This window comes from Saccopteryx leptura, chromosome 4 (genome assembly GCF_036850995.1).
Source record: "Saccopteryx leptura isolate mSacLep1 chromosome 4, mSacLep1_pri_phased_curated, whole genome shotgun sequence".
Lineage (NCBI taxonomy): Eukaryota > Metazoa > Chordata > Mammalia > Chiroptera > Emballonuridae > Saccopteryx > Saccopteryx leptura.
In genome coordinates this window covers 126742058-126767434 of record NC_089506.1, presented here as the reverse complement: position 1 = coordinate 126767434, position 25377 = coordinate 126742058, and the positions used below count along the sequence as shown (strand labels likewise).

At 41.1% G+C, this 25377-nt stretch overlaps 2 pseudogenes; one reads left to right on the top strand and one right to left on the bottom strand.

Annotated features, from left to right (window-relative positions):
• Positions 1-433: 433 nt before the first annotated feature.
• Positions 434-25377, top strand: part of LOC136403316 (c-Myc-binding protein pseudogene) — a 113185-nt pseudogene continuing 88241 nt past the window's right edge.
• Positions 16634-16714, bottom strand: LOC136404549 (U2 spliceosomal RNA; annotated as a pseudogene).

Below are 25377 nucleotides of genomic sequence, written 5' to 3'. Positions count from 1 at the left end.
AACAACTAAGGAGCCTCAACAAAGAATTGATGTTTCTCATCTCTCTCCTTTCCTGTCTGTCCTATCTGTCCCTCTCTCTGTCTCTTTCTCTGTTTCTGTCACACACACAAAAATAATAATAATTGAGGACCTGAAAGTTGAAGAATTAAGATATAAGAGCAGATTAAAAGGAGTTTTGTGGGCCTGACCTGTGGTGGCACAGTGGATAAAGCATCGACCTGGAACGCTGAGGTTGCCGGTTCAAAACCTTGGGCTTGCCCGGTCAAGGCACATATGGGAGTCAAAGCTGCTTCCTGCTCCTCCCCCTTCTCTCTCTCTCTCTCTCTCAAATGAATAAATAAATAAAAATAATTTAAAAAAAAATAAATAAAAAGGAGTTTTGCTCCCAGATTATTTGGACCAATATTCCTGCTGAAAACAACTAGAGGTCACAATGGCCCATTGGGCCGCTGACTCAAAGCACGAGCAGTCTGGAGGTACTTGAAGGAGTCAGGAGTGCTAGAAACACTGACCAAAGTATTGGTAGCTTTATGTGAAGAACCAGAGATACCTAATAGTGTTATATCGGAACAGCAAGAAACAAACGTCTTACCATACAATCAATCAATTAGCCAAATTAAGAAATTTAGGAGTCTTGCCTGACCAGGCAGTGGCACAGTGGATAGAGCGTCGGACTGGGATGCAGAGGATCCATGTTCAAGACTCCGAGGTCGCCAGCTTGAGCGTGGGCTCATCTGGTTTGAGCAAAGCTCACCAGCTTGGACCTGGGGTCGCTGGCTTGAGCAAGGGGTTACTCGGCCTGCTGTGGCCCCACAGTCAAAGCACATATGAGAAAGCAATCAACGAACAACTAGGGTGTTGCAACGAAAAACTAATGATTGATGCTTCTCATCTCTCTCCATTCCTGTCTATCTGTCTGTCCCTATCTATCCCTCTCTCTGACTCTCTCTCTGTCTCTGTCTCTGTAAAAAAAAAACAAAAAGAAAGAAAGAAAAAAAATTTAGGAGTCTTTTAATTAGCCGGCTGTGCGGACCACATGGAGATCTAAGTCGTTCAAATCAATGTGGCAGTGAACACAGTTTGGGGCTGACATTTATAGGGAAAATTACATACTGACTGAGAAATGGGGAGGGGAGAAAGCATAGCAGTAAAACAAAGCAGTGAAACAAGCTTTCTTACAATGTTTATCTATAGCAGTGGTTCTCAAAGTGTGCGCCAGGGTGCACTGGTGTGCCCTAGAAGATTTCCAGGTGTGCCCTATGGTATTCCAGAGAAATATGTGCCTGTTGGGCAGTGATTTTCAACCTTTTTTGAGACGCAGCACATTTTTTACATTTACAAAATCCTGGGGCACACCACCTACCAAAATGACACAAAATGACACTCTAACACAGTACATATTATACATATAGTTAATAATATAGTTCCTAAATGTATTTATACTCACACCTGACCATGTCTCACGGCACACTAGTGTGCCGCAGCACATTGGTAGAAAAACACTGCAGGACCAAAAAAACCAACAGGGTTTTTGGAGTTTAGATTTTTAGGGAACAGAGGTGTGGGGAATTGGCTGTAAGCTGACAGTCTGCCCAATCCCCCACCTCACTTGCCTGATTAGGTTGCAAAAGGCTGTTAAGCTGTGGTGCTGGATTGTTTACACTATCCCCCATGTTCCCCGGAAATACTGGAGGCGAGTTTCTTCTATCCTTTGTTTGGTGTAAAGTTAAGATGATATATATGGTGGGGATTTTCTGCACTCAACACAATTAAGAGTACAAAGAGAGGAATTCCTCAATGTATTGATGAGGAAATGAGAGTTTGCCTTTCAAATATATGCCCAAACATTGAAGAAATCACTAGGACACATCAGGCTTATGTTTCTCATAAACACAAGAATGATAAAACAACACATTTGTGCTGGGACCTGCTGAATTTACTAAAACTTACTAAGAACATATCTATATATATAAAAAGATAACTTTTTTGTCATTTTTTAATTTTTTAACCCTTCTCTTTTATGAATTCTAAAAAGCATAACTCAAAAAATGTAACGTGCCTGACCAGGCGGTGCGCAGTGGATAGAGCATCGGACTGGGATGTGGAAGACCCAGGTTCGAGACCCTGAGGTTGCCAGATTGAGTGTGGGCTCATCTGGTTTGAGCAAAAAAGCTCACCAGCTTGAACCCAAGGTTGCTGGCTCCAGCAAGGGGTTACTTGGTCTGCTGAAGGCCCGCAGTCAAGGCACGTATGAGAAAGCAATCAATGAACAACTCAGGTGTTGCAATACGCAACGAAAAACTAATGATTGATGCTTCTCATCTCTTCGTTCCTGTCTGTCTATCCCTGTCTATCCCTCTCTCTGACTGTAAAAAAAAAAAAAAAAAAGTAACGTAAAAATGTTTTCTAATGTCAATAAATTTTATTTTGTCATATTTATTTTGTTTAATTAATATAAAAGCATCCTTGGACCTTATATATATTTTTATTTATTTATTATTATTATTTTTTTGTATTTTTCTGAAGCTGGAAACAGGGAGGCAGTCAGACAGACTCCCGCATGCGCCCGAGCGGGATCCACCCAGCACGCCCACCAGGGGGCGATGCTCTGCCCATCCGGGGCATCACTCTGTTGAGACCAGAGCCATTCTAGTGCCTGAGGCAGAGGCCATGGAGCCATCCCCAGTGCCTGGGCCATCTTTGCTCCAATGGAGCCTTGGATGCAGGAGGGGAAGAGAGAGACAGAGAGGAAGGAGAGGGGGAGGGGTGGAGAAGCAGATGGGCGCTTCTCCTGTGTGCTCTGGTCGGGAATCGAACCCGGGACGTCCGCACACCAGGCCGACGCTCTACCATTGAGCCAACCGGCCAGGGCCTTGGACCTTATATATATTTTTAAATATTTGACTTAATTATTAAAACATATTTCTCAGAAATTTGTATAAAGTGTGCCTACAATTATTTGTAGGATTTTAAATGTGCCCCAACTTCAAAAAGTTTGAGAACCCCTGATCTATAGGGTTAATACAGAGAGAAACATTCTGAGAACACCTGCAACTTTGCAAAGCTAGCCCAAGGCCACAGTCTGGGAAACCAGCCTCAAGGCCAAGAATAGGCAGTCTTTTCAGAAAAAGATAGTTCTGCTTATCTCTTTGTTTTAGAGAAAGTAAGTTTTGCCAAAAATTATTCATGTTAAGAGCCTTTCTTTTCTACACTTCATTCCCTAATGGTTTTAATTAAATTTTAATCAAATCATTGATTCGTTTTTGTTTTTGTTGTTTTTCTTTTGTATTGGTGTGTATTGATTTCTGATTACTATTAATTTGATAGAGTTTATTCTCTCTTGAACAAACCTTGTTATAAAATTAATTAAACATGGTCCTACTATCAAATAAGTTAAAATTAAAGTGAGAGTGTAGGAGATAACTCTGCACCAATATAAATGGCAGTTAACTGCAGAGCAAGGGTTAAGTGGAAACAGGAGATCTTGGAGTGTGTTGGCCATGGAGGGACGATGACCAGGGTTACTTAAATACATGTAAGCAGAATTCTTGGAGAAATGCCTCCAAGAACCAGATGCCCTTTATGATTTATAAGCTCTGAGGCTCTGACTCTTCTTGTGTCCTTGTTCATGAAAAGAAACAGTAGACGTGCAGGGTTGGGGATGAAACGGATGGAAAAAAGGCTTGAAAACTTTCTAGTTTTATTTGCTGAGCTATGGCTTTTGGAACTCAATAAATATGCAATGATGCTGTTTCTCAGAGCTGAATCTGCCTAAGAGTTTCAGCCCTCTGCCCAGTTCTTTGAATCTGGTATGTCTTTTGCTTCGCGAGTCCAAACCATAAAGAAATTCATAACATAAGAGGACCAATTTCAGCAGACGACACCTATAGTGACAAATTAAACATTCTTTGGAACTAATTCTCTGACCTTTCAAATTCTTTTCTTCTTTTTTGTATGTTTTCTCTAACTAAAGATAGGCTTTCTTTAATTACACTAGAATTATTAGCATAGAAACAACAAGTTTCCTTTCATGCATAAGCTACCTTGTTTAAGGAAAAGTAAATCTAAGCCTCTTCTGTTTTGTAAAACTATTTCCTTTATACAAGTAAATTTGAGGCACAACATTTGCTAGAATATATAATAGAGGTTTATTCTGTTCCTTAAATCTGTTTTTTTTTACAAACTACTTACAACATGCAACCCCTTCTGCAACTTAATGTAAACCCTTAGCTTTCACAAACTTTCTTATCTGTTTAGAAATAACTAGCTATTATAACAACTTACTTTTTCTCTTTTCCTTTCTTAGAGGTACATTTATACTTTATACCTTCTATTTTTTTTTCAGAGACAGAGAGTGAGTCAGAGAGAGGGATAGACAGGGACAGACAGACAGGAATGGAGAGATGAGAAGCATCAATCATTAGTTTTTTGTTGTGCATTGTGACACCTTAGTTGTTCATTGATTGCTTTTTTTCTTTTTTTTCTTTTTTTTTTGTATTTTTCTGAAGCTGGAAACGGGGAGAGACAGTCAGACAGACTCCCACATGCACCCGACCGGGATCCACCCGGCATGCCCACCAGGGGCGATGCTCTGCCCACCAGGGGGCGATGCTCTGCCCCTCCGGGCCTCGCTCTGCCGCGACCAGAGCCACTCTAGCGCCTGGGGCAGAGGCCAAGGAGCCATCGCCAGCGCCCAGGCCATCTTTGCTCCAATGGAGCCTTGGCTGCGGGAGGGGAAGAGAGAGACAGAGAGGAAGGAGGGGCAAGGGGTAGAGAAGCAAATGGGCGCTTCTCCTGTGTGCCCTGGCCGGGAATCGAACCCGGGTCCCCCGCATGCCAGGCTGATGCTCTACCGCTGAGCCAACCGGCCAGGGCTGATTGCTTTCTCATATGTGCCATGACCGTGGGTCTTCAGCAGACCGAGTAACCCCTTGCTCGAGCCAGCGACCTTGGGTCCAAGCTGGTGAGCTTTTGCTCAAACCAGATGAGCCCGCACTTAAGCTGGTGACCTCAGGGTCTCGAACTTGGGTCCTTGGGCATCCCAGTCTGACGCTTTATCTACTGCGCCACCGCCTGGTCAGGCTAATCATACTTCTTAATTTTAAAGATCTTAACCTTCAGTGACAACTTAAGTTAGTAATACACAATTTTCTTTTAAAATACTTCTTTTTGGAGGTGTCCTCCTTCTAAGTAGCTTGTCGGGCACATGATTAATATTTATAGATTACTTTATAGGGGTAGCTGTGAGTACATATATTTTTCATTTACCTTGTAGCTTTTTTCCTCTTTAATTAATTAATCAATTAATTTTAATTTATTGTGTTTACATAGATTCAAGTGTCCCACCAAGTACTTCCCCCCCAACCCCGTGTTCCCCTCAACCTCCACCTTGCTCCTGTCCCCCCATGCCCTCCCACCTTCCCTCCAGGATTTCCTTTCCTGCTCTCTATAACGCTGTGTTATGTGTATATAATTTCACCAATCTTCTTTCCTTCTCTGATCCTATCCTCTTATTCCCTTTCCCTCTGTCCCCTTTCCCTCTGGTCCCTTTGATCCTGCATCTGTCTCTATTCTGCTCCTCAGTTTACATTGTTCATTGGATTCCTCAAATGAGTGAGAATATGATATTTTTCTTTCTCTGTCTGGCTTATTTCACTGAGCATAAAAGTTTCCAGGTCCATCCATGTTGTCACAAAAGGTAAGATTTCCTTCTTTTTCACAGTCGCATAGTATTCCATCGCGTATATGTACCACTGCTTTTTAATCCATTCATCCACTGATGGATACTTGGTCTGTTTCCAGATCTTGGCTATTGAAAACAATACTGCAATAAACATGGGGGTGCATTTCTTCTTTTGAATCAGTGATTTGATATTCTTAGGATACCAAATCTTATTCTTAGGATACTAAAAGTGGGATGGCTGGGTCAAAAGGCAATTCCGTTTTTTATTTTTTGAGGAATCTTTATACTATTTTCCACAGTGGCTGCACCAGTCTGCATTCCCACCAGCAGTGCAGGAAGGTTCCCTTTTCTCCTCATCCTCACCAGCACTTATTACATGTTCTTTTGTTAATGAGTGCCATTCTGACTGGCGTGAGATGGTATCTCATTGTGGTTTTAATTTGCATTTCTCTAATGATTAGTGCTGTTAAACATTTTTTCATCTACCTATTGGCCATCTGTATATCCTCTTTGGAGAGGTGTCTATTCATTTCTTGTGCCCATTTTTTTATTGGATTGTTTATCTTCCTGGTGTTGAGTTTTACAAGTTCTTTATAAATTTTGGTTATTAACCCCTTATCAGACATATTGTCAAATATGTTCTCCCATTATGTGCTTTGTCTTTTTATTTTGTTCACATTGTCTGTAGCTGTGTAAAAGCTTTTTAGTTTGATATAGTCCCATTTGCTCATCCTGTCCTTTATTTCCCTTGCCCATGGAGATAAATCAGCAAATATATTGCACAAGAGATGTTGGAGAGCTTAATGCCTATGTTTTCTTCTAGGATGCTTATGGTTTCATGACTTACATTTAAGTCTTTTGTCCATTTTGAGTTTATTTTTGTGAATGGTGTAAGTTGGTGGTCCAGTTTCATTTTTTTTGTAGGTAGCTGTTTAATTTCCCCAACACCATTTGTTAAAGAGACTGTTTTTACTCCATTGTATGCTCTTACCTCCTTTGTCAAATATCAATTGTCAATAAAGGTGTGAGTTTATTTCTGGGTTTTCTGTTCTGTTCCATTGATCTATATGCCTGTTCTTATGCCAGTACCAAGCTGCTTTGAGTATGATGGCCTTGTAGTATAACTTGATATCAGAAAGCGTGATACCCCACTTTATTCTTCTTTTTCAAGATTGCTGAGGCTATTCGTGTTCTTTTTTGGTTCCATATAAATTTTTGGAATATGTGTTCTATATCTTTGAAGTATGTCATTGGTATTTTAATAGGGATTGCATTGAATTTATAAATTGCTTTAGGTAATATAGACATTTTAATGATGTTTATTCTTCCTATCCATGAACACGGTATATACTTCCACTTGTTTGTATCTTCCTTGATTTCTTTCATCAATGTTCTATAATTTTTTTTTCTTAAGTTGGAAATGGGGAGGCAGTCAGACAGACTCCCGCATGTACCTGACCGGGATCCACCCGGCATGCCCACCAGGGGGCGATGCTCTGCCCATCTGGGGCATTGCACTGCTGTAATCAGAGCCATTCTAGCATCTGAAGCAGAGGCCACAGAGCCATCCTCAGCGCCTGGGCAAACTTTGCTCCAATGGAGCCTCGGCTGTGGGAGGGGAAGAGAGAGACAGAGAGGAAAGAGAGGGGGAGGGGTGGAGAAGCAGATGGGCGCTTCTCCTGTGTGCACTGGCCGGGAATCGAACCCGGGACTCCCGCATGCCAGGCCAACGCTCTACCTCTGAGCCAACCAGCCAGAGCAATGTTTTATAATTTTATGAGTACAAGTCTTAAACCTTCTTGGTTAAATTTACTCTTAGGTACTTTATTTTTTGTTGTTGCAATAGTGAAGGGGGTTGTTTTCTTAATTTCTCTTTCAGACAGTTTATTGTTGGTGTATAAAAATGCCTCTGATTTCTGAATATTAATTTTATATCCTGTCACCTTGCTGAATTCATTTATCAGGTCCAGTAGTTTTTGGACTGAGACTTTAGGGTTTTCTATGTACAGTATCATATCATCAGCAAATAATTATAGTTTTACTTCTTTTCCAATTTGCCTTTTATTTCTTCTTCTCTGATTGCTGTGGTTAGGACTTCCAGAACTATATTGAATAAGAGTGGTGAAAGGGGGCACCCCTGCCTTGTTCCTGATCTTAAGGGGATTGCTTTTTATTTTTGCCCATTGATTATGATATTGGCTGTGGGCCTGTCATAGATGGCCTTTATCATGTTGAGGTATGTTCCCTGTATTCCTACTTTGCTGAGAGTTTTGATCCTAAATGGGTGCTGGATTTTATTGAATGCTTTTTCTGCATCTATTGATGTTATCATGTGATTTTTCTCCTTCCTTTTGTTTATATGATGAATCACATTGATTGATTTGTAAATATTGTACCAGCCTTGCCTCCCCAGAATAAATCCCACTAGATCATGATGTATGACTTTTTTCATGTATTGCTGGATCCAGTTTGCTGAGAATTTTAGCATCTAAATTCATCAGGGATATTGGCCTATAGTTTTCTTTCTTTGTATTATCTTTGCCTGGTTTTAGAATAAGGATTATGCTCACCTCATAAAAGGAGCTTAGAAGTCTTTCCTCCTCTTGAATTTTTTGAAATAGCTTGAGAAGGATAGGAGTTAGTTCTTCTTTACACATTTGGTAGAATTCGCCTGTGAAGCCATCTGGCCCAGGGCTTTTGGTTTGTTGAGTGTGCTTTACTTTTTTTCTTTTACAGAGACAGAGAGAGAAAGAGTCAGAAAGAGGGATAGATAGGGACAGACAGACAGGAATGGAGAAAGATGAGAAGCATCAATCATCAGTTTTTTGTTGTGGCACTTTAGTTCATCGATTGCTTTCTCATATGTGCCTTGACCATGGGGCTACAGCAGACCGAGTAACCCTTTGCTCAAGCCAGCGACCTTGGGTTCAAGCTGGAGAGCTTTTGGCTAAAACCAGATGAGCCCACGCTCAAGCTGGTGACCTCAGGGTCTTGAATCTGGGTCCTCCACATCCCAGTCCAATGCTCTATCCACTGTTTGGGAGTGTTTTGATAACTGTTTTGATCTCATTTGTTGTAATTGGTTTGTTTAGGTTTTCTGTTTCTTCCAGATTGATATTTTTTTCTCTTTTCTTTTTTTTGTATTTTTCTGAAGTTGGAAACGGGGAGGCAGTCAGACAGACTCCCACATGCGCCCGACCGGGATCCACCCAACATGCCCACCAGGGGGCGATTCTCTGCCCATCTTGGGCGTCACTCTGTTGCAACCAGAGCCATTCTAGCACCTGAGGGAGAGGCCACAGAGTTATCCTCAGCACCCGGGCCAACATTGCTCCAATGGAGCCTCGGCTGCGGGAGGGGAAGAGAGAGACAGAGAGGAAGGAGAGGCAAGGGGTGGAGAAGCAGATGGGTGCTTCTCCTGTGTGCCCTGACCAGGAATTGAACCTGGGACTCCTGCACACCAGGCCAATGCTCTACCACTGAGCCAATCAGCCAGGGCCTTAGATTGATTTTTGAAAAATTATATGTTTCAAGAAATTTGGCCTGACCAGGCGGTGGTGCAGTGGATAGAGCATCAGACTGGGAGGCAGAGGACCCAGGTTCGAGACCCTGAGGTCGCCAGCTTGAGCTCAGGCTCATCTGGTTTGAGCAAAAAGCCCACCAGCTTGAGTCCAAGGTGGCTGGCTCCAGAAAGGGGTTACTCGGTCTGCTGAAAGCCCGCGGTCAAGGCACATATGAGAAAGCAATCCATGAACAACTAAGGTGTTGCAACGCGCAATGAAAAACTAATAATTGATGCTTCTCATCTCTCTCCTTTCTTGTCTGTCTGTCCCTGTCTATTCCTCTCTCTGACTCACTCTCTGTCTCTGTAAAAAATAAATAAATTAAAAAAAAAAGAAATTTGTCTATTTCACCTAGGTTGTCTAATTTTATGGCATACAGTTATTCATAGTATTTTCTTACAATTCTTTGTATTTCTGCTGTGTCCATTGTTACTTCTCCACTCTCATTTCTAATTTTATTTATTTGAGTCTTCCCTCTTTTTTTCTTGGTGAGTCTGGTTAAAGATTCATCAATCTTGTTTACCTTTTCAAAGAACCAGCTCTTGGTTTCATTGATCTTCTGTATTGTTTTTTTAGCCTCTATGTCATTTTCACTCTGATCTTTATTATTTCCTTTCTTGTTAGAGGAAAGCCAAAGCACCAAGTGACTTTCTGTTCCCATCCTGAGACAGTGAAGGTTGAGACCAAGCACACATGACTGAAGGCAGTCACACCCAGAGAAGGCTCAAGGGAACAATGCTTGGCCCTGCTGGAGCTTTCTGCAGGTCAGGAATCAGACAGCAGATGGTGTGGTGCTACGTCTCAGAAAGGGCAAGAGCAATCTAATCAGTTTTGAAAAACTAAATACCTGTAATAAAATTGTACACTGTATACTGCTTGTTAGTTTTTTATGCAAGATGATATATTTCTGCTTAGTAAATTAGATAGCTGATTTCTCCAAGGCACCTCAATCCTAGAGAGATTGGGGTCCTCCACTTGTAGTATTGTTGCTATCTCATTCCTTTGTGGCTCCTCTTCATGAGACCTTGAATACAACAATGAGTGGCACCTGAACAGGGGATGTGAGGAGGAAATAAGTCTTCGAGACTGCTTTTGGTTTTTAGCCCAGAGGAACCAGAGGGATTCGAGCAGATGGGTAAGTCTCTACTCTGGGATCGTGGAGCAATGGGGAATTCCCCATCAAGTAACTACAAAGCTTATTCACAGTTGCTTAAGACCTTGTTACATAGTTCTAGAGTCAAAGTTAAGAAACTTTAGCCTGACCTGTGGTGGCGCAGTGGGATAAAGCGTTGACCTGGAACACTGAGGTTGCCGGTTCAAAACCTTGGGCTTGCCTGGTTTTGAACCGGCATATGGGAGTTGATGCTTCCTGCTCCTCCCCCCTTCCCTCTCTCTCTCTCTCTCTCTCCCCTCTCTCTAAAAATCAATAAATAAAATATTTTTAAAAACTTTAGATGAACTATGGTATTTAGTGAGAAAGTATTGTTATTGGTTTATTCCCACAGGAAAAAATTTACTTAATTTTCGACAATGGAGATAGGTAATAAAGTCTCTTCGGAGAGCTCATCAGAGTGGAGAAATTATTCTTTAAAAGTCTGGTCCTCTGGACCTGCTCCCTTCCGTCCTTTGGATGTAGTGATGACATTGGTAGCTTGGTGTGAAAGTGCAAGCCCAAACAGGGATAGCACAGAGGAGCCTGTGTCTGACCCAGCGGCCTGCTGTTTTTATAACACGGCAATTGAATTGAACACAGTGTAATAACTGATCTCCCCCTTTCCCGGATGGGTGAGGGATGCTGGGACAGGGAGGCTGTGTCCTGGGCATGCCTGAGTGGGCCGAGGTGGGCTGCTGCTGCTGCTGTCTGAAACGATGCTGTGTTTTGGTTGTGGCCTGGAGCTTTGACGTGTGCGTGGCTCCTGTCTCCCATGGAGCGCTGACCATGCAGACGCAGCTAACCAGGGCGAGTCTTGCCTGCCTCCACTTGGCCATCTTTGTATGAACCCATGTGGTGTGTGGTGGAGTTTTTGGTTTTTTTGGGAGGGGGTGTTTTATTTTGGTCTTTTTTTTTTTTTTTAAGACTAAGCCTTTTCCACTCTTTTTTTTTTTTTTTTTTTACAGAGACAGAGAGAGAGTCAGAGAGAGGGATAGACAGGGACAGACAGACAGGAACGGAGAGATGAGAAGCATCAATCATTAATTTTTCATTGTGCATTGCAACACCTTAATTGTTCATTGATTGCCTTCTCATACGTGCCTTGACCACGGGCCTTCAGCAGATCGAGTAACCCCTTGCTCGAGCCAGTGACCTTGGGCTCAAGTTGGTGAGCTTTTGCTCTCGAACCTGAGTCTTCTGCATCCCAGTCCGACACTCTATCCATTGTGCCACCGCCTGGTCAGGCGATTTTGGTATTTTTTAAACGGTTTTTAGCTGATACTCATGAAGAGTAGTGAGTACCTAGAACTGTGTCATTGAGGAAAGGAAGCCTGTCCAAGAAGGTGCGTTTCTTAGCTGAGCTGCAATTCTGCCCTGTGAGTCCCCTGCTGGAGAAACAAAATCAAGTCTCAATAACACCTTTGTAATCATGCCCTCTAGTATTGTAGATGTAAGACTGTGTCATACCTCTGTGAATGTAAAATACCTGTACCTGCTTCAGACACGTAGTAGTGACCGTGCTTTTCAGAGCTGTCTTTAATGACGTTATTCTAGAATGTTTTCTTTGCAAATGATGATGGAGAAGCTAATTTAAACAAATTATGCCAGGTACCACAACAGTAACAGAGCTTTGCTGTTTTCTGACAATTTGTTTTTTACCCACTTTTTTTTTTGATGGAGTGTGCTGAATGTGTCCTGTAATTTTGTTTAGATAACCACAGAACCTGGAAAAGCTGCTGCTGCTATTGATGCATAACATAATGCTATTGGTCTTTTTATATAAATAAATATATATACATATATAATATATATAATTTAAATTTTTGGAAACTTTAGCTGTGCTGTCAACTTTGGAAAAACTATCCCAGTTGTACCATATTGGGTTGACATTATACAGAAATTAACAGCCATATTGGTATAGAAATGTTCAACATAATTTTTTCCAATTGTACAGGGGTAACCACTGTATGAAATATGTAAGGTCTTAATTTACATGGGTTTGATTACAAAAACTAATAAAGTATTCTCTAAATAATGAAAGAAAAAAAAGCCTGGTCCTGTTGGGCAGATAAAATATATTATGCTCAATTTGTTAAAGATGGCACTGCCACTAGGGCATCTTCTTTCCAGCCAAAACAGGTTACAAAGTGAGAAAAGCCTGGGAGAGTGGTCCCACAGAGTGCTAGGCGTGCTGAACAGGCCTGGAGGCTCATAGAAAGTCACCTTGAGGGCAATTGGCTCCCAGCCCGACCTGATTATGCTGGCGGCTCTGACTGCCAGTGCCTTACCCAGAGCCCTGCGTTGAGTGGGGATTTGCCAGCTCTTTGAGCCTCTTACTCCCCAGGCAGAGGCAGCGGCAGCCTCATAGCTGAATCATCAGGCTGCTAACTCAGGAAGGAGAGACTAGGAGAGAGTCTCCGGGAAAACGGACTCCTTAATAGTCAGAGCCTGCAAACGCTAACAAGCCTTGACTACCAACGAGACTGAAGCCTAATATATGACATCGCCATAGAGTCTCAGCAACTGCAAATCTCTACTTAAGCATGCCACAGGGGCAGAGCCTGGGGTACAGAGTCACCAACCAGGAAGAGGGAGAGAAAAGAAAAAGGAAGAAGTTAACCTCTCAAAATCAAGAAAAATCCACACGCTTTATAACTTGTTCCACTATTATTTTGTTTCTTTCATCTTACTTTTATTATTATTATTTCTATTTCTTCCACCTTGGTCCTTTTATTCTCTGCCCATCTTATTCTGTCCTCTTCTTGAACTACACTACCCATAAGTGTTACATTTTATTTCTTTTCTTCTTCCTTACTCTCCATGAGGGTTACACTCCAAAACCCTTAACTCTCTCTCTCTCCCTCTTTTTGTTTTTTTCTTTTTTTCCTTTTCCCCTTTTCTTATTTCTCCCTCTCTATTAGTTTCTTCTTTTCTCCTTTTACTTTTCCTCTCATTCAATCCTCAATCACGAACAAATTATTTAATTTGGGACTCAACTTTTCTTGTGTGGCATTTTGGGTGCTTTTTACCTCACTTTTTAACTCATTAGCATTCCTCCGAACCCAGGATCTCCATTCTATTTAGTTTTTGCTCCACTTAATACAGTAGTTATTTTTTTTCCTTTTTCCCTTTCATTATATCTCTTAGTCGACCATCACTTACAAGCAAATCATTTTATACTTGACCCAAATTTTTTCCTTTTTTGCATTTTATGGGTCCCTGCTTCCTTTTTTGCCCCTTGAACATTTCCCCCCAACTCAAGCCCTCCATTATAGGCAGTTTTTGTTCCATTTAGCATAATATAATTCACAGTTCATCATAATATTTTCCTAAGCAGGAGGGGAGAGAAGGGGAAGAGAAGAAAAGAAAAGGGGGAAATAATAAATTATTATTGGGTTTTTTTGTGTGTTTTTTTCCAAAATTTTTTACTTTTTTTTACTTTTTTATTTTTTATTAATTTTCATTAGTGCTATTAACAAGACCACCCTCAGATGCCATTAAGAAAAAGAAAATCGAATATCATGGATACAAAAGATAGAGAAGTAGCACAGATAGATGTGGAAAAATCTATGAAGAAAAAATTTAATATTGGAAACCTTGGAGCTAAATGACAGAGAATTTAAAATAGAAATCCTAAAAATACTCAGAGATATACAAGAAAACACAGAAAGGCAATTTAGAGAGCTCAGAAAACAACTCAACGAACACAAAGAATATATTACCAAGGAAATTGAAACTATAAAAACAAATCAAACAGAGATGAAAAACTCAATTCATGAACTGAAAAACGAGGTAACAAGCTTAGCTAATAGAACAGGCCAGATAGAAGGTAGGATTAGTGACATATAAGACAAGTAACTTCAGGCACAACAGAGAGAAGAAGAGAGAGAATCAAAAATTAAAAAAAAATGAGAAAGACCTACAGGAATTGTCTGACTCCATCAAAAAGAATAACAAGAATAATAGGTATATCAGTGGGAGAAGAGAGAGAAAATGGAATGGAGAATGTATTCAAACAAATAATAGAGGAGAACTTCCCAAGCCTGTGGAAAAAACTAAAGCCTCAAATTCAAGAAGCAAACAGGCCCTGGCCGGTTGGCTCAGCGGTAGAGCGTCGGCCTGGCATGCAGGGGACCCGGGTTCGATTCCCGGCCAGGGCACATAGGAGAAGCACCCATTTGCTTCTCCACCCCCACCCCCTCCTTCCTCTCTGTCTCTCTCTTCCCCTCCCGCAGCCAAGGCTCCATTGGAGTAAAGATGGCCCGGGTGCTGGGGATGGCTCTGTGGCCTCTGCCCCAGGCGCTAGAGTGGCTCTGGTCGCGGCACAGCGACGCCCCGGAGGGGCAGAGCATCGCCCCCTGGTGGGCAGAGCGTCACCCCCTGGTGGGCGTGCCGGGTGGATCCCGGTCGGGCGCATGCGGCAGTCTGTCTGACTGTCTCTCCCCGTTTCCAGCTTCAGAAAAATACAAAAAAATAGAGAAGCAAACAGAACACTGAGTTTTCTTAATCACAACAAACCTACTCCAAGGCACATCATAATGAAAATGGTACAAACCAACGACAAAGAAAAAATTCTCAAGGCAGCCAGGGAAAAGAAGAATACAACATATAAAGTAAAGCCTATTAGATTATCCAGCAGAAACTGTACAAGCTAGAAGAGAGTGGACTCCAATATTTAAAGCCCTGAAAGAGAGGAACTTTCAGCCAAGAATAATATACCCATCAAAGCTATCCTTCAAATACGAAGGAGAAATAAAAACATTCACAAATACAGAAGAGATGAGGGAATTTATCATCAGAAAACCCCCACTCCAGGAAATACTAAAGGAGGTTTTCCAACCAGATTCAAAGAACAAAACAAAACAAAACCACAAGTAAAAGCTCCACCAAGAACACAATAAAACCAAATTTAAACTGTGACAACAAAAGCAAAAAAAAAGGGGAGGGGATGGAGATTAACAGTAGCAAAGGATGATGAAGTGCAGAAACACTCATAAGATAGGGTACTACAATAAATATGGTAACTTAATGGTAACCACCCTTTTCATTACTTAATGGTAACCACCCTTGAAAAAACCACCACAGAAGCACATGACTTCAAAAAGGTAGCAACAGAGGAAAGAAGTATGAAATACAAACAAACAAAAACAAATAATAGAGAAACAAAAGAGAAGAATCAAACAAGATACAAAACTAACAGAAAGCAATTTATAAAATGGCGGTAGGGAACCCACAAGTGTCAATAAGTACACTAAATGTAAATGGATTAAACTCACCAATAAAAAGACAGAGTAGCAGAATGGATTAAAAAAGAAAATCCAATTGTATGCTGCCTACAAGAATCACATCTAAGGAGCAAGGATAAAAACAAATTCAAAGTGAAAGGCTGCAAAACAATACTCCAAGCAAAAACCATCCAAAAAAAGGCAGGTGTAGCAATACTCATATCTAATAATGCTGACTACAGGACAGAAAAAGTACTTAGAGACAAAAATGGTCATTTCATAATGATTAAGGGGATATTGAATCAAGAAGACATAACAATCCTTAATATATATGCACTAAACCAAGGAGCACCAAAATATATAAGACAGCTACTTATTGACCTAAAAAAAAAAAACTGACAAAAATACAATCATACTTGGAGACCTCAATACACCGCTGATGGCTCTAGATCATTCATCCAAACAGAAAATCAATAAATATATATTGGCCTTAAACGAAACACTAGAGCACCTGGATATGGTAGATATCTACAGGACATTTCATCTCAAAGCGACAGAGTATACATTTTTCTCTAGTGTACATGGAACATTCTCAAGAATTGACCATATGTTGGGCCACAAAAATAACATCAGCAAATTCAGAAAAATTGAAGTTGTACCAAGCATATTTTCTGATCATAAAGCCTTGAAACTAGAATTCAACTGCAAAAAAGAGGGAAAAAAACCCACAAAAATGTGGAAACTAAACAACATACTTTTAAAAAATGAATGGGTCAAAGAAGAAATAAGCGCAGAGATCAAAAGACATATACAGACAAATGAAAATGACAATACGACATATCAGAATCTATGGGATGCAGCAAAAGCAGTGATAAGAGGGAAGTTCATATCACTTCAGCCTATATGAACAAACAAGAGAGAGCTCAAGTGAACCACTTAACTTCACACCTTAAGGAACTAGAAAAAGAAGAACAAAGACAACCCAAAACCAGCTGAAGAAAAAAAATAATAAAAATCAGCAGAAATAAATGAAATAGAGAACAGAAAAACTATACTACACTTGATCTTAGCCAAAAGGCCAAGAAGCAATAGAACAGAAAAACTGTAGAAAAAAATTAATAAAACAAGGAGCTCATTCATTGAAAAGATCAACAAAATTGGCAAACCCTTGGCAATACTCACCAAGGAAAAAAAAGAAAGGACTCATATAAACAAAATCCAAAATGAAAAAGGAGAAATCACCACAGACATCATAGATATACAAAGAATAATTGTAGAATACTACGAAAAACTATATGCCACCAAATTCAACAATCTAGAAGAAATGGATAAATTCCTAGAACAATACAACCTTCCTAGACTGAGTCATGAAGAAGCAGAAAGCCTAAACAGACCAATTAGCAGGGAGGAAATAGAAAAAACTATTAAAAACCTCCCCCTAAATAAAAGTCCAGGCCCAGATGGTTATACTAGTGAATTCTATCAAACATTCAAAGAAGACTTCGTTCCTATTCTACTCAAAGTCTTCCAAAAAATTGAAGAAGAAGCAATACTACCAAACACATTTTATGAGGCAAACATAACCCTCATATGGAAACCTGGCAAGGACGGCCAAAAAAAAAAAAAAAAAAAAAAAAAATACAGACCAATATCGCTAATGAATACAGATGCTAAAATACTAAACAAAATACTGGCAAATTGAATACAACAACATATTAAAATAATAGTACATGATAATCAAGTAGGATTTATCCCAGAATCTCAAGGATGGTTCAACATACGTAAAACAGTTAACGTAATACACCACATCAACAAAACAAAGAACAAAAACCACATGATCTTATCAATAGATGCAGAAAAGGCATTCAATAAAATACAACACAACTTTATGTTTAAGACACTCAACAAAATGGGTATAGAAGGAAAATATCTCAACATGATAAAGGCCATATATGATAAACCATCAGCCAACATCATATTAAACGGCATAAAACTGAGGACTTTCCACATTAAATCAGGAACAAGATAGGGTTGTCCTCTCTCTCCACTCTTATTTAATGTGGTGCTAGAAGTTCTGGCCAGAGCACTCAGACAAGAGAAAGAAATAAAAGGCATCCATATTAGAAAAGAAGAAGTAAAGGTATCACTTTTTGCAGATGATATAATCCTATACATCAAAAACCCCAAAGACTCCACAAAAAGATTACTAGAAACAATAAACCAATACAGTAAGGAAACAATAAACCAATACAGTTAGGTCGCAGGATACAAAATTAACATACAATAGTCCATAGCCTTTCTATATGCCAACAATGAAATATTAGAAAACAAACTTTACAATTGCAACAAAAAATATAAAGTACCTAGGAATAAACATAACAAAGAATGTAAAGGACCTATATAATGAAAACTACAAAGCATTGTTAAAGGAAATCGAAAAAGATACAATGAGATGGAAAAATATTCCTTGTTCTTGGATAGGAAGAATAAATATAATCAAAATGGCCATATTACTCAACGCAATTTATAAATTTAATGCAATTCCCATAAAAATTCCTATGACATTTTTTAAAGAATTGGAACAAAAAATCATCAGATTTATATGAAACTATAAAAAACCCTGAATAGCCAAAGCAATCCTAAGGAAAAACAATGAAGCTGGGGGCATTACAATACCTGACTTCAAACTATATTATAGAGCCACAACAATAAAAACAGCATGGTATTGGCAGAAAAATAGACACTCAGACCAATGAAACAGAATAGAAAGTCCAGAAATAAAACCACATATATATGGTCAAATAATTTTCTATAAAGGGGCCAACAACACACAATGGAGAAAAGAAAGTCTCTTCAACAAATGGTGCTGGGAAAACTGGAAAGCCACATGCAAAAGAATGAAACTCTACTACAGCTTGTCCCCTTGTATGAAAATTAATTCAAAATGGATCAAAGACCTAAATATAAGACCTGAAACAATAAAGTACATAGAAGAAGACATAGGTACTACACTCATGGACCTAGGTTTTAAAGAGCATTTTATGAATTTGACTCCAAAGGCAAGAGAAGTGAAGGCAAAAATAAATGAATGGGACTACATCAGACTAAAAAGTTTTTGCTCAGCAAGAGAAACTGACAACAAAATAAACAGACAGCCAACTAAATGGGAAATGATATTTTCAAACAACAGCTCAGATAAGGGCCTAATATCCAAAATATACAAAGAACTCATAAAACTCAACAACAAACAAAGAAACAATCCAATAAAAAAATGGGAAGAGGACATGAACAGACACTTCTCCCAGAAAGAAATACAAATGGCCAACAGATATATGAAAAGATGCTCATCTTCATTAGTTATAGGAGAAATGCAAATCAAAACTACAATGAGATACCACCTCACACCTGTTAGATTAGCTATTATTAACAAGACAGGTAATAGCAAATGCTGGAGAGGCTGTGGAGAAAAAGGAACCCTCATTCACTGTTGGTGGGAATGTAAAGTAGTACAACCATTATGGAAGAAAGTATGGTGGTTCCTCAAAAAACTGAAAATAGAACTATTTTATGACCCAGCAATCCCTCTACTGGGTATATACCCCCAAAACTCAGAAACATTGATATGTAAAGACACATGCAGCCCCATGTTCATTGCAGCATTGTTCACAGTGGCCAAGACATGGAAACAACCAAAAAGCCCTTCAATAGAATACTGGATAAAGAAGATGTGGCACATATACACTATGGAATACTACTCAGCCATAAGAAATGATGACATAGGATCATTTACAACAAAATGGTGGGATCTTGATAACATTATACCTAGTGAAATAAGTAAATCAGAAAAAAACAAGAACTACATGATTCCATATATTGGTGGGACATAAAAACGAGACTAAGAGACATGGACAAGAGTATGGTGGTTACCGGGGGTGGGGGGAGGGGGGCACGGGAGAGAAAGAGGGAGAGGGGAACGGGGAGGGGGAGGGGCACAAAGAAAACTAGATAGAGGGTGACGGAGGACAATCTGATTTTTGGGTGATGGGTATGCAACATAATTGATTGACAAGATAACCTGGACATGTTTTCTTTGAATATATGTACCCTGATTTATTGATGTCACCCCATTAACATTAATAAAAATTTATTTATATAATAAAGAATAAACCAAAGTTGAAAACTCAAAAAAAAAAAAAAAAAAAAAGATGGCGCTGCCCACGTGGAAGCCTGTTGCCCAGGTGATATTAATGTGTGTTGGGGACAAGCTGTGGGCAGGCAGGATTCTTGTAGACTGGGGCTTGGTTTTAGGACTAAGCCTTTCCCACTCTTTTTTTTTCCCCCCACTCTTTTTGATGTGGGTTGGTACAATCCCATCATGCTTCAGATAAGTGACTTTGTATTAGAGACTTTCCTATTTTGTATATTAGATTAAAGGTTTTGATTTTTGCACTATAAAGTGGGGCAGACCGGGAGCTTGCTCTCTCTCATTTCCTGAGATCAGCATTAGAGAGGAGAGCAGAGAAAGGCCACGTGGAGGAGGCCAGGAGAAGCAGCCAAGATGGTGGAGTGGTGAAGGAAAAGCCAGTTTGTGCAGAGTTTGTGCAGGGAGAAGGAAGGAGATAGGGAACAGAAGTGAATAAGTCTGGTGAGCTAGAAACCTTTGATTCTAGGAAAGTCGGATAAGTCAGTAGCTTTGTGAGCACTGAATAAGTGGGTTTTGGAGCCCAGTGTGTGTTTTTACTTGTCCACCGGGTGCAAGCTAGGATTAAAGATGATGGCCCATCAGCTTTTGGCTCCATTGTTTCTTTACCGATTGTCCAAATCCAATGTGAACCTACTTGGGCTGGGTGGCTGTGATGGTGGCCGTGGATACTGGCTTTACAGGTACCTATGTACTTTAATTGAAATGGCCCTGAAACCTTTACAGTCAGGTTCAGGGGAAGGTGAAAATCCTTTAAGTTCTTGTGAAATGCCTAGACCTCTGTCCGATGATGAAGGTCATTTGGCCTCTGATGAAGAAGAATATTTATCTTCTAAACAATTAAATGAGCAACTCTTTGAATTACAGTCTAAACCAGTGTTTCCCAACCTTTTTTGTGCCATGCCCCACCTTAACCTTTCTAAAATTTTTATGTCCTCCCCAATATAACATACATAATTTTTAACATTAAAAAATTGATTTGTTCGCTTAATAAACATAAATGATAGGTTCTAGGAAGAAATCACTATGAAATTGTTAACAAAACACAGTAAGTAAAATTTCAAAACATATAATGAAAAACAGAAATTTAAATTCCAAATAATTTTAATACAGATTTTTCTATATTAATGTATTATTTTAATTTAGTGTGATCCTTGCGCTTGATGCTTGCTGCACAGAGATTTTATATTAGGTTCCAATTTGGTTAACTTTAGTCTCAAGTCTCCACGTTGTGTTATGATAGATACATAAATTTCAAACTGCCCTCTTGATGTTCCACTTATCTGTCAGACCTCGCCCTTACTGGACTAATGACCCTGAGACAGGAATTCCAAAAAAGATGAGAAGCCGCCCCAAGGAGGGGCTCCGGACATACCAGGACTATTGATTCAACACCCACATGCTCGAAGCCCCCCAAGGAGAAGCATCCCGGACATACCAGGACTTTTGCCTCAGTATCCCCTCAGGCTCTCCCAAACACTACATAACTCACCCCTAGTCTGTAACTGGTGCTCTTCTCCCCCAGGAGGAGTGCCCGGCAGGGTTCCTTTCTTCCTTTCAATAAAGCCTGTTACTCTGGTCTTTCGGACTCCCATGGATTCCAACATTTGGTGCCGAAACCCGGGACAGGGTATAACTGCCTGGACGATCCCTCTTTGCCGTCCAAACTTTCAACCAGGGAAGCAATGCGCAGCGGCAGCTCATCCCGGGCTTACTCCCTGATTCTGTTTGGACATGTAATTGTAGGTCGATTGGCCGGCAGTCTAACCCTGTCCTGAACCCCTGCTGGACCAGAAGGTAAGGAGTTTCTCCCTTCCCCTTCCCCTGTTGGCCTCTAAATTTCTCTCTAAAAACACCCCTTTATGGCCGGACGGTTTTCTCTGATACGCCTCACGTTTTGAGGGGTTTGACTCAGTCTCAGTGGACTGCACGGAAGACTAGGCGCCTAGCCAAACCTCCCCACTCTCTCAGACTTCTTCCTCGGAACTCCCTGACAGGTGGTGACGACCTCTATCAGGGATGACTCCCCCACACGGAGATTCTCTCCTCTTGAGACAGTGACAAAAGGCGAGGACGCCCCTTCTTGCTCACCTGTCTCCACTATGGGCTCTTCAGAGTCTAAGCCTTCTGACCAGACCCTTCTAGGATGTCTCATAAAAATCCTTGCCAAATTCGGTCTCTCAGACCTCAAACCAAAGAAATTAATCTTCTTCTCTAACACAGCATGGCCTCAGTACAGACTAGACAATGACTCCCATTGTCCTGAAAACAGGACATTCGATTATAATATCCTAAGAGATCTTGACAATTTCTGCCACCAGACGGGGAGGGCATCAGAAATTCCTTACGTGCAGGCTTTCTTCTCCTTTCTCTCCTGTCCTTAATTTCTGTACTTTCTGTTCTACACTCAGGCCGGTTTTGGCCAAAGAAACCTCACCTAAAACCTCTGCTCCTAATCTTTCCTTCTCCGCGGACTCCCAAACTCTCTCCTTTTCCTGCCTGACCCCCAGGGCACCCCTCTCTCGGGACCCCTCTCTACTCCCTCAGCAAATCTTTTTTGCTGGAGTCTCTTCCCTCCAGAAAGCCTCTTTCCTTTACTAAATCCTGTTTTCTCATTCACCAGTCTCTCTTTCTCCTCCCCTGCTGGCCAGGGGCCTCCCCCTTCTCCACTGTGTTCTTTGTCCCCTCCCCCTCCTCAGAAGCTGTGGCTCTGGCTGCGGTGCCTGTCTCTTCTCTGACCTCTCTTCCCTCCTTCAAAACTGCAGTTCTGTCGCCTCTCTGACCCCTCCTCCTTCCTTACAAACTGTGACTGTGCCTCTTTCCTCCTTGCCCTCTCCTCTCTCCTCAGAGCTCTAAATCCTTTTGACTCCTCTGACCATGTGGCACCACACCAATACTTTAACCTCCTCCTCCTCCACCTCCTGCAGATTCTGACCCTCCTTCTTTCCATCCAGCTGCTCACACTGTCTGTAAAGCCAGCAGCCAGGGCCAGGGCCACTATCACAGCCGCCTGTCCCATGCAGGTTCGCATTGGATTCGGACAGTCAGTAAAGAAACAGCGGAGCCAAAAGCTGGTGGGCCATAGTCTTTAATCCTAGTTTGCACCCGGCGGACAAGTAAAAATACACACTGGGCTCCAAAACCCAATCACATTCAGTGCTCACAAAGCTACTGATTTATCTGAGTTTCCTAGAATCAAAGGTTTCTAGCTCACCAACCTTATTCTCCTCAGTTCCCCATCTCCTTCCTTATCCCAGATACAAACTCTGTACAAACTGGCATCTCACTCAGCACTCCGCCATCTTGGCTGCTTTTCCTGGCCTTCTCCACGTGGCCTCCTCCCGCTGCTGGCTCTATTCTCTCTGCTCTCTCATGCTAACCTCAGGAACCAAGAGCCCAAACTCTCGTTCCATCCCCATTTTATAGTGTAGAAATCCAAACCCTTAATCCAATATACATAATAGGGAAGTCTCTAATACAAAATCACTTCTCTGAGGCATGATAGGATTGTACCACCTTACATTAAGAAGGGTAGGAAAGGCTTAATCCCAAAACCAAGCCCCAGGCTACAAGGATTCTGCCTGCCTTTTAGCCCACCCCAACACACATTAATACCACCTGGGCAACGGCCTCTTTAACAAAGTGAGCATAATACATTTTATCTGCCCAACACTGTCCATCAGTCTTTCTCTCTTCCTCCCCTCTTTGCTGGCAACTCCCTGCCATCTCGAAAAACTTAAAAAACAGAATTGTATATTAAGCTATGTGAGTAAGTAATCTGTCTTGTCTCATTGTTTGTCAGAAAATATTTCTAGTGAATTGAAACAAGTAAAGCGCGCTCATTTAAATTTCTTTATTCATAATATGCGAAGTCTTTGTTTAATGTGTAACTGTGTCTGTTTCTAAGGCCTTAAACCAGTAATTACCCACCTCTTAAACCAGGTTTACTCATCCCCATGGACTCTCCCTGCAATACACCCACCCTTCCTGTTTGAAAACCTTCAGGGGCTTATTGCCTTATACAAGCCTTATAACTAATCAATGAGGCAGTAATTCCCCTCCATCCAGTAGTCCCTAATCTCTGTAAATTACTGTCACACATTTTCTCAAACACCACTCATTCACAATCCTAGACCTCAAAAATGCCTTCTTTACCATTCCTCTACACCCTGACTCTTACTTTCTGTTTGCCTTTACCCAGACACTAATGCAGCCCAGCAATTTACCTGGATTGTCTTACCCCAGGGGATCAGAAACAGCCCACACCTGTTTCGGCAGGCACTAGCTCAGGATTTAGCAGCACGCAATCTCAAAACTAGTACTCTCTTACAATATGTAGATAACCTACTCCTCTGCAGCCCCTCCCTGCCTGCCTCAAGGAGACTCACCACCACCCTTCTTAACTTCCTCGCTATGAAGTGTTATCCTGTATTCTCTGCTAAGGCTCAACTTTATTCTCAGTCCCTAGTCTATCTAGGCATTACTTTAACCCCCACCGCCTGAAGTCTCACCCTCCACAGTCTCCAACCACCTACCACCACAGATCAAATCTTTTCTTTCCTCGGTCTAATAGGCTTCTTTAAACACTGAATTCCCAATTTTGCTCTCTTAGTCAAACCCCTCAGTGAGATCTTCTGAGCATGACCAAGGAAGTAACAGAAAAGGCAAATAAAGCCCAAAAGAAGTCAGGAAATACCAGCTTTTGGCTCCAGTGCCCTAAAGGGTTTCATAGCATTCTATCAAGGCCCTCCTCCAGAGTGGAAAGAAAGGTCATTGAACTGAAGCCTGCCAGGCTTCCCGGCCCCACTGGTGACACACCTGTGCTGTGGAAAGAGGGACACGAGAAGGTAAGCTGCCTCCTTGCTCCATGAGGGAGGGTTCAGTCTCTTCTAGCCCTGCTCCAGCTACCTGTGACCTGACCTTGCCCAGCGTACTGGGAATTGCCAGTGAAGGCCCAAGGACATCGTTCGTTCATGAGCCTAAGGTATTTCTTCCAAGTAGCAGATAAGCTAATCTCATTTCTTGTAAACACAAGGGCCATCTACTATGCCTTGCTTGAATATTTAAGTTTTATTTATCCCTCAAAGATCTCTACTGTGGGTATTGACAGTCTGATTTTATTGCTTTATTTAATGTTTAGTATCTCCTTTGTTCCTCTTATCTCAATGCCCCATGCCTATTATAGGCTGGGACCTGCTGGTAATTCCAGCTAGAAGCAGTGGTCACTAGGATTTAAACTCTAACTGCAAAGTGTAGAAATGTAACACCCTTTCCCTAAGTACTTGCAAGTTTTATAGGTTACTCAGCAAACTGTTCAAACACTGTCTAAGAGGCACTTCCAGCATTACATCACCCAAGGACTGACTTTCACATGGACAGGTCCACACACCATGATCCTGACAACTCCCACTGCTGCTAAAATAGAAAAACGAAATGCCTTACTCCAATCACAAACCTGAAGCTGGTTGGTCTACGTATAGCAAATATATGAAAAAACTAAGGACTCTTTTAGTCAGGCTTTGGGAAAAGGGAAACTAGGATAAAAAAAAGTC